General features: G+C 42.8%; 1 pseudogene; it reads left to right on the top strand.

Annotated features, from left to right (window-relative positions):
* Positions 1–3,016: 3,016 nt before the first annotated feature.
* LOC123384001 lies at positions 3,017–7,130 on the top strand (annotated as a pseudogene).
* Positions 7,131–16,697: the final 9,567 nt, after the last annotated feature.

Genomic DNA, 16,697 nt, shown 5'->3' with positions numbered 1-16,697 from the left:
AGAAGAAGAAGAAATATATATGTATATATATACATAAAATAAAAATTGACCAAGAATCAAATCAGAGAATGCAAAACTACTGGACCAATATCTGATGGTGCCTTGTAACCAGTGCCTGTGCTGGTCTGGAGGAGGGACTGTCTGGTTCAGTCAGTGTTGAGTCTTGCTCTGTTAGACACACAATTACCAGGTGCAGAGGGGCATGCTTTGGTGTGAGCAGGTCCACCTCCACTGTGGATCCATTGTCCGTTCCCTGAAGCCCCACCTTGTTGGTGATGGGGAGTAAACTGTGACACCCCAGTCTCTCCTCCCAAGAGCAGGCATCCTAGACCACTCTGTTCAGGTCATCCTCACAGTGCCAAAGGGGAATGAGTGGGCAGTCTGTTCTGCTCCAGGATCCTGGGTCTCCCAGGCAGTCAGCTAGGATTCAAACCCCAATGTCTTAAAGGATCCTGCTCCACATGCCCCAGTTCTGGCGTACTGTCACTCCAGGGTATGGGCACAAAGGGCCTCTGGGTGGCAGGGGGGTCCTGCAGTGTCCTTTGTCCTTGGAATGGCTATTTGCCTTCTTTCCACAGCACTCAAGGTAGGGGATTGCTCTCTCCACCTGTGCCTGGGAGCTGGCTACAGAGCTGGGGCTGGCTCCCCTCCTCCCCAGGTACACAAAGAGGCTGGAGAAAGCCCTGGAGTTAAAAATTGGTTCTTTCTCCATTTTTTTCTGTTCCCCAACCCATGTTTTTTCTCTTGTCCAAATACAACCTTCCACTTCTGCAACGTCTCTTTCACTTTCTTTTGTCTTTCTGCAGAAGGGGATCCCTCCCCTCCGTTCCTATGCTGCCTTTTTTATCTCTCCCAGTTTGAAATCATGCATCTATTGCCCATCACATTGTCCCCATGGCCCCCTGGAGATGTTTCTGTTACTCCGTAGCCTGGATTCCTGGAATTTCAAGCCTTCTTGCCTCAATACTTCTGAGTTTGACGGACGAGGGAACTTCAGATTCCCTTACTTCTCTGCCATGTTAACTCCTTCTGAAATTTTTTTCAAGCGTTTATTTACTTGTGTGTGAGAGAGAGAGCATGTGCAGGGGTGGGGCAGAGAGAGAGGGAGACACAGAATCTGAAGCAGTCTCCAGGCTCCAAACTGTCAGCACACAGCCCAACGTGGGGCTCAAACCCATGGGCCTCGAGATCATGACCTGAGCTGAAGTCAGACGCTCAGCTGACTGAGTCACCCAGGCGCCCCACCCCTCAGTGAAATTGAGAGTGTGATTATTACACTAGATGATTTGAGTACATGAATGTGACCAATAGTGATTGGAGAGGTTTTTTGCTTAAGGCTGAACCTGTGTAAGGTTTCCTTCAGGTGGCACGGATGGAGCCAGTTTGAAGGGCCGATGGGAGGAAAGAATAAGTGTCTTCTCTCCCTGTCCTTGTGACATCCCTCTTATTTAATCACATAGTTGCACACAGGAGGACTTTGATGGAGAGGAGATTCCAGTAGAGAAGAACCCCAAGATCTTGCCGATCCTAATTCCTGTAACTGAGGTGTGTGTTTCCTATGAGTGTAGCACTGGGAATCCAGGTGACAGGCACTTTGCTCGTGCAGAGACCTGACAGGAAGTTCTCACATCCCACCAGGGAGGGACATTTATGTGTAAATCACAGAGAATCTAGAGATTCAGAGAGGTGGAGTAGGGCCTCTAATATCTCAGGTGGGTCAGGGTCCCTCTGGGCCCTGGGCCTTACTTATTCAAGGTCAATCAGACCCAAGACTTGACCAGCTAAAAATCTGTGCCAAGGAGTGTCCACATGCTTGAGTCCGAGGAGAGAACAGGCGGTCAAGAGCACAGCAGCGAATGGACATGATCTTTACATCTGTGTGGGTGACTTTGCCAGCAAGCTTGTGGCGTGGCTGGGGCTAAATTTCTGAGTACACTTGGAGACCACAACTTGGCCTTTTAAGAGTGAATTTCATTTTTGACAGTCTCAATCTGGTAAATAGGGTGAGTGACCAAAGCATGCTAGTGTTTGGAAGCAAAAAGAAGCTACACATTAGAGACTTGTCTTCCATTGTCGCCTTTAACTCTGAAGACGACTCTGCTGAGGGAGTTTCAGAGACGTTGCGAGTGATGAGCCCTGAAGATGCATATTCCAGAGGCAGCGATCATTTGCCAAAGTGCTGTGCACATAGTCCATGAACAACAACCCAGAGTGCATTTGTAATCATTTGTGAATGTGGATGTGAGGTTGCATAATTTCTGGTATGTTTTTAAAAAGTGGTTTATCTATGTTTATTTTATATTATTTATTTATTTTCAGCCTCGTCTATGTTTATAAACAAAAATACAAAATGGAATATCTGAGGCAATTGTTCTGAAGTTCTTTCTTCCTGTTAAGAAGTATCTTGATTATCTGAAATTCTTCCTAAGTTGGACTGCATTCTCTGGGGTTTGGGATCAACAATGACCATGTTGCAGAAGGTGGCACTGATGGTAAGAAAACCTTCTTCTTAAGGACCTGAAGCTCTGAATCTAGGTCGGGCCACTCAAATGTTCACATCAGGAACAGTTTGCTGTGCATATTGTGCAGAGCACATAAATGGTGCCTAAGCGACACGGGTAGGTGAGCGGTGCATGAAGAATTTTTGTGGCTGATGGATACATTTGCTATCTTGCTTGTTATGATGGTTTCACTGGTGTATACATACTTTAATTATGTCAAAAATGTTGTATTTTCTATTTTAAATTGGACTGTCTTGTATTAATGAATTTTCAGAGTTCTTGACACATTCTATTCTTTGTCAGATCTTTATCAAGTATACACACAAGTTCTTTCTTTTTCTGATATGTGAGTCGCAAACATTTTCTCCCAGTTTGTAGATTGCTCTCTCTGCCCCTTCCTGCTCACACTCTCTATCTCTCCCTCTCTCTCTCTCTCTCAAAATAAATGATTAAGTTTGAAAAATCATGTAAATCTACCACAACTGATTATCCTAATTGCATCCAATTGTACCAAAATGCTGCAGGCTTCCACTGCAGAGCTGGGTTGGGGGTATGGACCTTGCACCTCAGCCTTGTGTGCTGCGAGGTGCTCACAACCCTATGTCACCGGAAGACAAAAACGGAAGGAGATGCAGCAGGAAATGGTTGTGGTGAAGACAAGAAAGAAGTGTGGCTGTGCACCGGTAAATTGACAACAACCGTTCTTGTTCTTGTGAGAAAGTTCTGGGAACTGGGCCAATGTTGATTGTAGACTACAGACTTCCTGGGGACTGAACTGTGAGGTGCATAGGAATCATCTTTTCTTCTCTTTACTATGTCATTTCTAATAAAGTGTTACAGATATTTTCAAATTCATGAGAGGGAGGACATGGGTTGAATAAAGGTGTCAAATTATAAAACAGAGACAAGAAATGCATAAAGAAGCAGACATTGTCAAAAGGCAAACTGCAAAACCTTTGAGGCTTTGAGCTCCCAAAGATGCAGAAATGGACTCCATCTGTGGATGAGAAAAGATACAAATTCATATCATAACGCGACACGGACAGAGGTAGGATGAGAGCTTGTAGCCAGTTTTAGATGATTGTAAATCATGTTGGGGCACCCGGGTGGCTCAGTGCGTTAGACGTCTTGATTTTAAAGTTAGACTCTTGATTTTGGCCTAGGTGATGATCTGATGGGTTGTGAGTTCAAGCCCTGTGTTGGGCTCTGCACCGACAGCCTGGAGACTGTTTGACATTCTTTCTCTCCCTCTCTCTGCCCCTTCCTGCTCATGCTCTCTCTCTCTCTCTCTCTCAAAATAAATGAATAAACTTAAAAAAAATGATGTAAATCTACCATGATGGATTATCCTAAAATCATCCAATTGTACTAAAGTGCTGCAATTTTTCTGAGATTCATCTCCTTTCAGTAGATTTAATCATCAATTGAAAAATACATCCAGCAAGTCTTGCTATTTCCCACTAGCCTATATATGTGTATGTTGTCATAACATATATTCATTTTATTTTATCTTTTATCTTTTGATCCCTTCCCAGGTTTCACCAATCCCCTCAACCTGGGAACCATCAACCTGTTCTCTGCAACTATGAGCTTGTCTTATTTTTTTCTTTTTTACATTCCATATATAAGGGAGATTGTGGAGTACTTGTTTTTCTCTGTCTGACTTATTTCACTGAGCATAATTCCTTGACATCCATCCATGCTGTTTCAAATGGCAAGATTTGGTTTTTTTTTTTAAATGGATGACTAATATCCAATTGTGTATATATGCCATGATTTCTCGGTCCATTTATCCATCAGTGGGCACTTAGATTGTTTCCATATCCTGGCTATCGTAGATAATGCTGTAATAAACATGGGAATGCAGATAACTTTTCCAGTTAGTGTTTTTTCCTTGGGATAAATACCCAGAAGTGGCATTACTGAATCATATGATCGTTTTTTAAAAAAAGTTTTTAATAAAATTTTTAATACTTATTTACTTTTGAATCAGAGAGAGACAGAGCTAGAGCAGGGGTTTGGTAGAGAAAGAGAGAGACACAGAATCCCAAGCAGGCACCAGGCTCTGAGATGTCAGCACAGAACCTGATTTGGTGCTCGAACTCATGAATTGTGAGATCATGACCTGAGGCGAAGTTGGAGGCTCAACTGACTGAGCCACGCAGGAGCCCCTCATTTTTTTTTAGAGAGAGATAGAAAGGGAGAGGGACAGAGGGAGAGAGATTAAGAGAGAGAGGGAGAGAGCAAGAATCTTAAGCAGACTCCATGCTCAGCGTGTAACCTATGTGGGACTCAATCGCACGACTCTGGGATCATGACCAGAGCTAATATCAAGAGTCCAACACTCAATCAATTGAGCCACCCAGGCGTTATTTTTCTTTCATTTTTTTTTTTAGTATCAAGGGATTTTATAATAACTTTGGAGAAATGTCACTAATTTATGTATACTAATATTATTATTACAGTATAATTCTGTAATGTCTTATTTTAGAATATAAAAAACTTCACTGGATTCTAAGCTAAGCTTTTAAGCTTTAAAGTTAAATTATATTGTTCTCTCTCCTGTTGCAACCTGACAGGATGGTTGCACACACGAAATAGAAAAAGACACTTGGTCTTTCCACACAGGCATCCCTTTTGTACCCTACAAGGATGAGTTGGCTTGTGTAACCTGCCTAGCTGGCTTCTTAATGGGAGAAGAAAAGTTCCATTCTGAATATAAATGGGGGAGGGGAGTCTCCTCCTGAGATGCCCCAAAGTCAGATTTTGTGTTACTTGCTGCATTTCTCTTATGAGGAATAGCTACCAGCATCAGCAGCAGCTCAGAATTCTCTTTGTAAACTACAATATTTTGTTTCCTCTTCTGTGGGCTACTTAGCTACAAAAAGTAAGAGTAAGAAGCTCCAGGAAATCCTGGAAAGTACTTGGGCATTCCCCAAGGATTGCAAGAGAACTTCAGGCTTTCTATACACTTCGAATAGGCTTCTCTAGAAGGGCCTTCTACAGAGTTCCTTGGAGTGCAGCAGTCACTTATGGGAGGGGACCCTGGGGCAACAGAGGAGGGGTGTTTGTGAGGGGAAATGGGGGGGCTGTGTAGAGGAAGCAGCAGGATTACCTCCTAATGCTGTAGATTTTGTTTCCTGATATCCCAGGGCTTAGAAACCAAGATGGCAGAGAATCACAGTTGAGACTTCTCTTAGTGGGTAAGATCGGAGCAGGGAAAAGTGCCATGGGCAACAGCACCCTTGGAGAGAAAGTGTTTCCTTCTAGCATTGCCACATCTGCCACCAAGACCTGTAAGAAAGGGAGCAGCAGGTGGCAGGTAAGAGAAATTGTGTCATGGATACACCAGGCATTTTTGACACTGAGGCACAGGATGCTGACACCTGCAAAGAGTTTACTCGCTACATCTTCCTGACCTCCCCAGGACCTCACACCCTGCCCCTGATGGGACAGCTGGTCCTGTACATGCAGGAAGAGCACAAGGCCATGGAGAAGATCCAGTAAATTTTGGACTCAGAGCTAGGAGATACATAATTCTCTTTTTCACCTGGAAAGATGACTTGGATGGCATCAATTTCCATGATCATTTAGAGGAAGCACCCGAAGGCATCCGAGGGCTCGAGGGGTAGTTCCGTGATCGCTACTGCGCGTACAAGAATGGTTCGACAGGAGCTGAGCAGGAGGCCCAGAGAAGCCAACTGCTGGCCCTGGTCTAGCGCATTGTGGCCTAGAATGAAGGACGATGCTACACGAAGAAGATGTACCAAAAGGCCAAAGAGGAGATTCAGAAACAAATCCAAGAGACGCAAGAATTTTATGGAGCACAGCTAGAGAGACATAGAGTGCAGGTAAGAGAGGAGTTTGAAGAAAAAATCAGGAAGCTGGAGGATAAACTGGAGCGGCAGAAATGAAAGGAACAAATGGAGAGAGAATTGGCAGGGAAAGAGGCTTTCTATGCCCTAAAGCAGCAGAACGCCAGATATGAAGGTGAGACTCATTGCAGGAACCTTGAATTGATCATGGAAGCACTGCAGATAGTTTTTCCTGTTTTCTCTCACCTGTTTATGTAAGATTTACCTGAATGAAAAGATCTCCCTATTTCCTGCATATTTCCCGCTGGCCCTGCCCACTGTCTGCCACCCCCCCACCCAGCCCCCGCACCCCTGAACTCATTCACCAACCTTGGAGCACTCTCACTTCTGTCTCTCAGACTCTCAGGACTAAGGGGTATAATCAGATTCACTGTTGGAGATTGGTAGATGCTTGATTGACTTAACAGGGGAGGGAAGAATTCTCAATTTGTGGAACTCCAGAGTAGAAGGTATAAAGGTGACCCCAAACTTTGTCTATTTATCCCGAGAAAAATCTAGTTTCTTTCTCGATTGGTGGATCTTCACCCTCTGTTGCTTCTACTCATTTATTTTTCCTTTAGGACACAGTGATCACCTTCCCCCATGATTTGTTAGAAAGATTTGTTCTTCGTGTTGGGTAATCTATCGGTGGAGATGTTTATAGAATTCTTTCCAGATGATGGGGCGCCTGGGTGGCGCAGTCGGTTAAGCGTCCGACTTCAGCCAGGTCAAGATCTCGTGGTCCGGGAGTTCGAGCCCCGCGTCAGGCTCTGGGCTGATGGCTCAGAGCCTGGAGCCTGTTTCGGATTCTGTGTCTCCCTCTCTCTCTGCCCCTCCCCCGTTCATGCTCTGTCTCTCTCTGTCCCAAAAATAAATAAACGTTGAAAAAAAAAAAAAGGATTCTTTCCAGATGAATGGAAATTTATGTAGTAACGGTTTTACAGAAGGATTCAAATTGTTCCTTATCAGCTGCCTACTGAAGGACAAAGAGTTGTTTGGAAAATAGACCTCTCAGAACTCAACTAAGTGAAATGCCAGAAAGAGCAGTTGAAAGACAGAGATTCAACACAGAAAAGAACAACTGTTTGCTCTATTCAGATGTATGTATAGCAACTCTTTGACTGACTTCAATGCAATATATTTGCTGAATAACCAGTTCTCTTCTTTTCATGTGAAACTAACTGTTGCCACTTCACCTCCATCACCTCAGACCTTCATTACTTACACCCCCTCCCAGTTGAATTGTTTGCTTGTTATTAAAATAAAAATTTTCTCTGCTCTCATATTTCTATAAAATTGCAGTCCACTCTTTCTTGGAAAATACCTTTGCTATTTTTTATTACTTAATTTAAAATTATTTATTTATTTATTTATTTATTTATTTATTTTTATTTTTTTTTTCAACGTTTATTTATTTTTGGGACAGAGAGAGACAGAGCATGAATGGGGGAGGGGCAGAGAGAGAGGGAGACACAGAATGGGAAACAGGCTCCAGGCTCTGAGCCATCAGCCCAGAGCCCGACGCGGGGCTCGAACTCACGGACCGCGAGATCGTGACCTGGCTGAAGTCGGGCGCTTACCGACTGCGCCACCCAGGCGCCCCTAAAATTAGTTAATTATTTATTTTGAGAGAAAGAGAGAGAGAGCATGAACAGGGGAGAGGCAGAGAGTGAAAGAATCCCAAGCAGACTCCACACATCAGAGCAGAACCCGATGCAGGGTTCAAACCTATGAACTGTGAGATCATGACCTGAGCCAAAACCAAGAGTCTGATGCTCAATGGACTGAGCCACTCAGGTGACCCCCTTTGTTATATCTTCTAAGAACACTGAATTTTACTTTTTGGTAAAAGTTCAAGATGATTTTGGAGCTAGTTTTGGTTTACTCTCAGCACATCTATCCTCCTTTTCCTTGGAAATTCCCAGCCACATACTCAACCCCGCTGCCAGTTAAACACTACCTTTTCCTTGGATTCATTAGTATTCAATGACAGATACTATGTGTAACCAAGGCTTCAGAGACCTTTCTGGTTTTCCTGGAGCAAAAATTGTCTTTAGTATATGTATAACAATAAGAGATGTCTCTACCCCTTTTCTACTTTTCTCCTGGGTACTTCTCACATTATCCATTCTAAGGTTTCCCAAAGTACATTTCCATGTTCTACCAATAAATCCCAGTGTAGACTGAACTTTTAATTAATCTCAAGCATTAGAGAAGCACAACACAAAGAAGCTCACAATCCTTTTAGAAATAGTCACTTGAGAGAAGGGGCCAAGATGGCAGAGTTTTGGAAGTTTTCTGCTTGTCTCATCCCTGAATTTCAGCTAGATCAGCACCAAAGCATTTTTAACACCTAGAAAATGTATCTGAGGATTAACACAACAATCTTCATAACTTGAGCCACAGAATTTCACAGGTATGCAGCATGGAGAGGTGAACTGGTGGAGAGAGAAGGCTCAGTTGTTAGGGAACTATTTTTGCTTGTGGAAAGAGGATTGAGACAGGAGGGAGAGTACATGAAAAAATTCTCCCTGAAAGAAGCTGGAGAGAAAGAGAAAGAGTGGAAACACACATAAGGGACTGAACAAGAAAGAGAGAAAGGAGAAAGAAGAAACTTCAATGCCACTCTATAAACAGGGGAGCACAGAGTTGGAAATTATACAGCTCAATGCCTGGTGGTGTTCTGGTGGGAAGGGCAAATCCCCAGGAATAGACAGCAAGGTCCAAGGGTGAGGGTTCTCTGGCCACATGGGGAGAGGTGGTTCCCCAGTTAAGAGGACATTTGGTAGAGGCTATGCAGCTTCCCCACAGGCAAAGGTCCCAGCAGACCCTAGAGAACAGCCATTTGTTGGTGTTGAGCAAGGGTGTTAGGAGGCAGTGACACCTGATGCCAGATGTGTGGTGTGACTTACCATAATCTCTTAGATGTTGCTGCTACAAGATTGTGTGAACTTTTTCTGGGAATGTTGGCACCTGGCCATAGTCTCTGGGCTTCAGCAGCAACATGGTCATGCGAAGTTTCCTGGGGGCAAGGGTGGCCAGCACCCAAGCAAGTCTTGGCAAGACATTCCCTGAGGGGGTCACAGTGGGTCCAAGCGACAGGGCCCTCAGAAATGAGGGGTTTGGAATCACAGCCTCATCTGAGATAAAATTCAGAAGGGAGGTACCACCTGGCAGGCTGATGACTTGGTTCTGGATAGTGTAGAGGCAGGGAGTGGACAGAAGCCAGGGACAAAGGAGGGGTGCATGATTGCCAGTCAGTGAGTGCACAGAGTTCTGATGCTAGAGACTGGGTAGGTAGGTGATACCATTTACACCTCTCCCACCCATGTGCATTCATGGATACAGGTGCCACAGTGATCTACACCAGTAATCTAAGCAGTGCCATCTAGTGTAAACGGAGCCATCACACCAAGCCCTATCCAACTGTGCCAACCAAGCTCTAGAGGAACATGAGTCTCTCCACCACCTTAGTTTGCAGACTATAGGTTTCTCCATAGTTTGACTTCTAGTGGAAACTGGATATAATTTCATTCATATTTCATTCTGTTCACTAGTCCATCCATTCATTCTTTTTTCTTCTTCTTTTCTTATACTTGAATATAGAAAGAGAAAAAATTTATTTTTATTTTCTGATTTTATAAAAAATATTTTTCTTTAAGTTATATCTACTCTATTTTTTTACTTTCTTGTAAAATTTTTTATTCCATTTTACTTAGAGCATTTCAGTCTATTCTATTTTATTGTATTTGTTTTTTTAATTATCAAACATTTTCTTTTTATTCCCTTTTCCCCCCTTTCTTTCCCTTTTTTTCTCTATTCTGTCGAGTTTCTTTCAACAACCAGACCAGAACACACCTAGGAACTAGCATCCTTTATTTGATTTTTGTTGTGTTGTTTAAATTTTTAAATTTTAATCTTTATTTTTTTATTATTTCTTTTTCATCCAAAATGAAGAAATGAAGGAATTCACTCCAAAAGAAAGAACAGGAGGAAATGCTTCAGACAAATAAGCAAAATGTTTCAACCAGAATTTAGAGTCTGGATAATATAAATATTATCTGGGATTGAAAAAGCATACAATCCCTTTCAGTGCCTCCCTGCCCCTGCCCCCTGCCCCTGCCATTTTATAGCAAGTGCCATCGTCCCTCCAATGTCTAGCAGCGTGGTCCCCACCTCTCTCTGGGACCTCACCAGAAAGTGACCTGGATATTCATCCTACCACCGACATCCTCTTAGGCCTTTCTTTTTACCATGTACCTCAGAATCTTCGAGCCTCCATGCATTACTCAATTTCGAAACGACTCCTCCATTTTATGTAATTACCAGAGCAGAACGCTACTTCTTGGCCTTAAAATATATTAGTTCCCCCAGGAGCTGCTGTAACAAATGACCACAAACTTTTGCTTAAAGAGCAGAAACTTACTGTCTCATTGTTATGGCTACTGTCTCTCTGGCACAGGCTACAAGTGCCAAACCGACGCGTTCCCAGGGCCATACTCTCCATGAAGGCTCTGGGAAAGTATCCTTCTTTGCTGCATCTTAGCTTCTGGTGCTGGCTGGCCTGCTTTGTTCTTTGCCTTCTAGGTGCTTCGCTCCAATCTCTGCCTCTTTTGCCACATGGTGTTCTCTGTGTGTATCTGTGTGTAAACTTCCCTCACTGTGAATGAAACGATTCCAGGCATTGGAGTAGGGCTCAACCTGAACTTCATGACATGACATCACAGAGACCGTGCTCCAGAGGTCACATTCTCAGGTACCAGGAGTTAGGACTTCTTTAGAGGGACACAATTCAACGTACGATGGATGGTAAGAGAGGGACAGTGTGTGCAGTGTGAGGGTACAGTACCCCTGATCTCTTCCTCTCCAGTCCTAGTTGCAGCTACCAGGTTAAGCCCATTGGGATAGTTTGTGTAGGTCTCTGCTTCTTGTAAATCTTCTACTGCCTAGGGCTTTGAATCCACATTCCTTGGCCTGGTATTCAACAGTCATTATAATCAGTCTCAACTTCTCTCCCAAGAATGAGATTCTTCTAGATATCATTGTTCCCGTTAATATCTGTTTACACTTTTGTAAGGAACGAAGGTGATAATGATGGAGAGGCCAGTGCCTGGGACACAGTGGGCCCTCAGTAAAGGCTGGTAATGATTCCTGCACTCCAAATTGTTAGCTGTTCTCTGCCTGTGTCCAGTATATTTCCACCTCCAAGGCTTGAATCATGCTATTTCTCCCTCTCTTACTTGTCTGAGTGCAGTTTTGAAAAAAAGCAAAATCATGCCTCTTGGGCAAGTATAAACACATCAAAGATTTTGCTCAACTCATGGCGTGACTAGAGAACCAGTATGATAGTATAATTGGATCAAAGTTCCTTTTGGTGGCTCAATCAGTTAAGCGTCTGACTCTTGATCTCAGCTCAGGTCTTGACCTTAGGGTCTTGAGTTTGGGCTCCATGCTGGGTGTGAAACCTAGTTAAAAACAAACAAAGAAGCAAAGAATAAAACAAAAAATACAAACAAACAGAAACACAAACTTGATTTGAAATCAAGGGTTGATGTGTTCAAGAGAGTAGTAAAATGTAACTTTTGAGTTCTATATTCCACCAGACAGAAAATTCGCTGAGTATCTATAAGGCAGAGATGTGCAAAAATTCTCTCTGTCCTTAAAGTGTTGTAAAATATCACAGCGGATCATCAAGCACAGCACCACACAGAACAATAGAACACTCCAGTAATCTCTCTTGCCTATTTCCAAGTTTTGGATCATTTTCATAGCGTTCTCTACTTTGTGATCATAAGCAGTTTCCAACAAGTATTGTTGATCCTAGAAGATTGTTTTTACTATGCATGGCCTGATTATTTATACAGATGCAGCAAGAATCTTAATTAACCGGAAAAGCCTCCTTGAGTTTGCTCGGGAAATCTAGAGCCTAATCATATTAAGCAAGTATCAATTCCAAAGGATACGCTTCCTTTGGAAATTTTCAAAATGAATTTTGAATCAGACATTTCAAAGCCCCTGCCATTCTTCTATCCTAGGAGTAGGAAACCAAGACCCAAACACTTTCTCCAGTAAACTTTGCATGCTGTACCCATAAATCTCAGTGAATTTCCCTCTTCCCGAGGTCTCCAAAATTTGCCTAGGTTTCTGGACTACGAGGGAATGGACTTCCTTAATACCTGAGAGACTGGGATCCTGGAAGCCAGACATCATATTAGTTTTCTTATGATGGTTTTGGAGACATTAGCCCCACATGTAACACCAACAATTGCTCCTTAGCAGTGGTCTGATGGTCTTTGATTAAATAACAATCACTCTCAAATGTCACACTGTACATAAGGCCTTGCTGCAGAATCGATTTTTCCAATGGTATCTTTGTAAACAAGATGACAGATTTTTATTAAACCTATGCAATTGGTTCTATCATCATGAAAGTGAATGAAACTCAGTAGAAGAGTTTGTTTCTGAATCCTGAGGTTAAGTGAAAATCAGATGACAGTTAAAAATGGTTGCTATGGGCTTTCAAATAAACAGTCTACTAAATCATGGATTAGAGATAGTTTAAGGAGAAAGAAATAAGGTTTCTTCAAATAGTCATACAAGTAGAACATTAAACAGAATGCCATCAATATTCCAAACAAGTAACCACAATGGCGCATCTTGAATCCGTTCACTCAGTCCTATGTCATTATTTCTCACTCTGCTGGATCTTAGTCAGTTGTCTGATTTCATGAGGTACATATGCTTCCAGACTGAGAGTCCCAATAGTCCTGGCTTCTCTCACTGGCACAGTCTGAGCATTGAGTCAGTGCTGCCATCTTGGAAACCTGCTCTGAAGAGTCTCTTTGAGGCAACAGTAGTTCAGAGCATGTCCTACAGTTTTTCCCCTGAAGCTCCAAGAGTGTAACACTCTGGTGAAGACACAAATTCTGAGTGGTCACTTTTGGCAGATCTTCGGAGAAGCCTTAAGAGGAAGCAGAGACCTGTTTGAGAACAGGACTGAATGGTTGTGGTTCATAACCGAATATAACATCGTGAAAGACAGTAAGAGGCTCTTTGGGGGGCATAGTCTTTATTTCATGAGGTTTTGGTCAATGTTTCCTTTGAGGGATTCAGCCCCAAGTGCACTGTCACACCTAACACCTATATCTCTTTTGTGACACGGCTGCCATGAGCCTTCAAGAGGCAGCTCTTCTTGCACATCTGTGAAGCCAGAAGACAATTTCATTAAAGCCATGTGAGTGCAAGGGTATAGATAATCCAGGTCCCTTATCCTGGTAGACAGGCTGTGGAGGTGCTGAGTCTTCGTTTTCATGCAGTGCCCTTTGGGGGTTGAGTGAGTGGGGAGAAACCAGGAAACCTTGAGTGATATCCAACAATTCACTTAAAGGATATTATTCAAAGCAGAAGTGACTAGTTTTTTTTTGGCACCAAGAGAGAAGGCGCCAGAATCCCTAACCGGCAACATGATGGTATTTGGGGATAAGGTAAGTGGGTTTCCATGAGTTCATGAATCTGGGGTCGTCTTGACGGGATTAGTGCCCTTGTAAGAAGAGATAGCAGAGAGTTGCTTCCTCACTCCATCATGTATGGACACAGAGAGACTGTGTCATCTGCAAATCAGGAAGTGAGCCTTCCCCAGGGAAATAAGTTGGCTGGCACATTGGGCTTGGGTTGCCCAGTCTCCAGAACTGTGAGAGATTAATTCCTGTTGTTCCTGCTCCCAGGCTGTGGTATTAGGGCAGTCCACGCTGACTAAGACAGCATCTATGATGTGTAGATGAGCCTCAGAATGGTAATCTATGAGACTAGCGTTGAGGGTTGTATTATTACTGCTAACTACTACCTGTTGATCACTATGGTCTGAGAACCACTTCATGCGTACGACTTTGTCTGGCTTCACAACGACCTTCTGAAGTAAGTACTCCATTTTAATGATTAGGAAAGTGAGTTGCAGATAGTTTAACTTACCCAAATGTGGCAGGTTGAATGGTGGCCCCAGAAATATGTCCACACCCTAATCCCCAGAGCCTGTGAATGTTACCTTATTCCATAAGGATTTTGCAGATGTTATTAAGTTAATGATTTTGAGATAAGATAATTCTGAATTATCTGAGTGGACCCACGATGTAATCAGAAATGTCCTTCTAAGGAAGAGGTGCGAAGGCATTGTGATGAAGGCAGCAGAGATTGGTGTGATGTGGCCACAAGCCCAGGAGAGCAGGCAGCTTCTGGAAGATGAAAGAGGCAAGGAATGGATTGTCTTCTAGAGTCTCCAGAAAGAACCAGCTCTTCAGAGACCTTGATTTTATCTCCATAAGACTAATTTCATATTCTTGTCTTCCAGTATTGTTGGAGATTAATTTTATATTGTTTTAGGCTACTAAAGTTTTGATAGCTTGTTATGGCAACAACAGAAAACTGACTCACCAGGTTATAGAGATGGTATGTAGAAGAACCAGGACAATGTAGGGAACCATTCTTTTTCATCTCCTGTTATTATCTCTGCAATGTTTCAATAAGTTGAGCTTTGAGGCCATCTAGATCTAAGCAGCAGAAAACTCTCTGATTCCCACAAGAAGACTCCTGTAGAATTTAAAGAATGTCTTTTAATGACCCCACAACTTTTTGAAAATTCATTATATCCACATTGCTTTGTGTGTGTGAGATTGAAATAATAAGAGGAAAACATAAAAAAAGGAAGTGGAAGGAAGCCGTTAATGATGAGGAGCGTGGCTAAGTGAGCAATACAGATATGGGGCAAGACTGGCTCTATCAAATATCTTCTAGAAGGAGATCACTCGTAACTTAGGGCTCAGCATGGGACTGATAAGAGCCACACGCTCCTCTTTAACCAATGATCACAAGACTGTTACCATTTGAGACCCATATCTGATTTCCTGTGGCATCCATGGATTCTGTGTCAACGACTCTCCCGTTCCCACCAGGGAATTTACCAGCATACCTGAGGATAATACCTGGAGAAGCAATTAGCTGACCAGGAAACATCCAAGGTGGCTCTGGCTGGACACGTTTCACTCAAGGAATATATAGATTGAAATGAAACTAGGCAATGGTAGAGATATTTTGAGTAGGACATATGGTTCTGGCTCTCCTCTAGACTTCTATGTATGGAGCCTCATCAAGACCAACTTCATGGGTATGTAAAGGACCCTGTGATGTTATCTTGAAATTCTTAAGTTTTGTGTGTGTGTGTGTGTGTGTGTGTGTGTGTGTGTTTATGTGTGTTTGTTTGTTTGATTCTCTTTGACAAAGGGCCTGGCATTTTTATTTTGTGCCAGACCCTGCAAATTACATAGCTGGTCCTGGTCTGTGTCTTTATTGCAAGTTGGAAAACAGTTACCTGGGGCCCTCCAAGTCATTAACACCAATAAGTAGTCCAATGATATTGACCAATAATATACTCATTAACACGGTAATTTCAAAATGTAGCTACTTCCTTCCATTGGTTGTCACCCCATTATACATTACTTCCTGCCACATTTAGTCTTCTTAGTACCCATTTTTAAGCTTCAGCATTGGCTAATCCCATGTCTCAAAGTAATCAACAAAAATATATAATCAAAACCATAATAATTTTATGGTGATGCAACAAATAATTGGAACAGCTGGTCAACCATGAGAGCTTTGACCATCTGCTTCTCATCTCATAGTTTCCAGAGCAGGTTGGAATGGGTGTACTGGCTAAATCTGAAAAAGTCTATCTCTGCCTGGGTCTGGGGTAGGGGAAGGTAGGAAGGTTTAGGGGAAAGATGATTCTCCTCCCCGGGTCCATCTTTTCTGGTCAGGTCATGCATATTTTTGGGCTTGTGAGAACCATATGAATAAAACTAGAGAAGGTGTGTGGTCATTGGTTGACTTTTTCCAGGCTACATCTTCCTCTTTTACTCTTGGTTCTCAATGGTTTAGACATTTTGGCTTTGTACCAGAGTGCTGTTAAATTTTTAATGAGTAACTTGAGAGCTTCATGAAAGGCCATCATGAAAGCCCATATGATGCAATCACTGGGAAGTATCCCAGGGTCTAAATTTGGACACATCTAGCCACATATCTGAGTTTCTTTCACCCAGAATCAACCCAGCATCTCCCACTCCATCCAGAGAAGATGATCAGAGAGCACGCTCACCTCTGTGTGCATGATTTGGGTCACTTAATAAGGGCCTTTGGGATCCACCGCTATAACCCCAAACAACAAATACAGCTTTGGGAATTTTGTGTGATAGCAGGCACATGGAGAAAAAGCTTACACCTTGGTAAAACTAAAGCATTCCCCAAATTATAGGGTAATATTTCTGTCTCTTTAAAGACGAATAGTTCCTTCACT

Source organism: Felis catus, chromosome A2 (assembly GCF_018350175.1).
Source record: "Felis catus isolate Fca126 chromosome A2, F.catus_Fca126_mat1.0, whole genome shotgun sequence".
Classification (NCBI taxonomy): domain Eukaryota; kingdom Metazoa; phylum Chordata; class Mammalia; order Carnivora; family Felidae; genus Felis; species Felis catus.
This window is presented reverse-complemented; position numbering and strand designations above follow the sequence as displayed.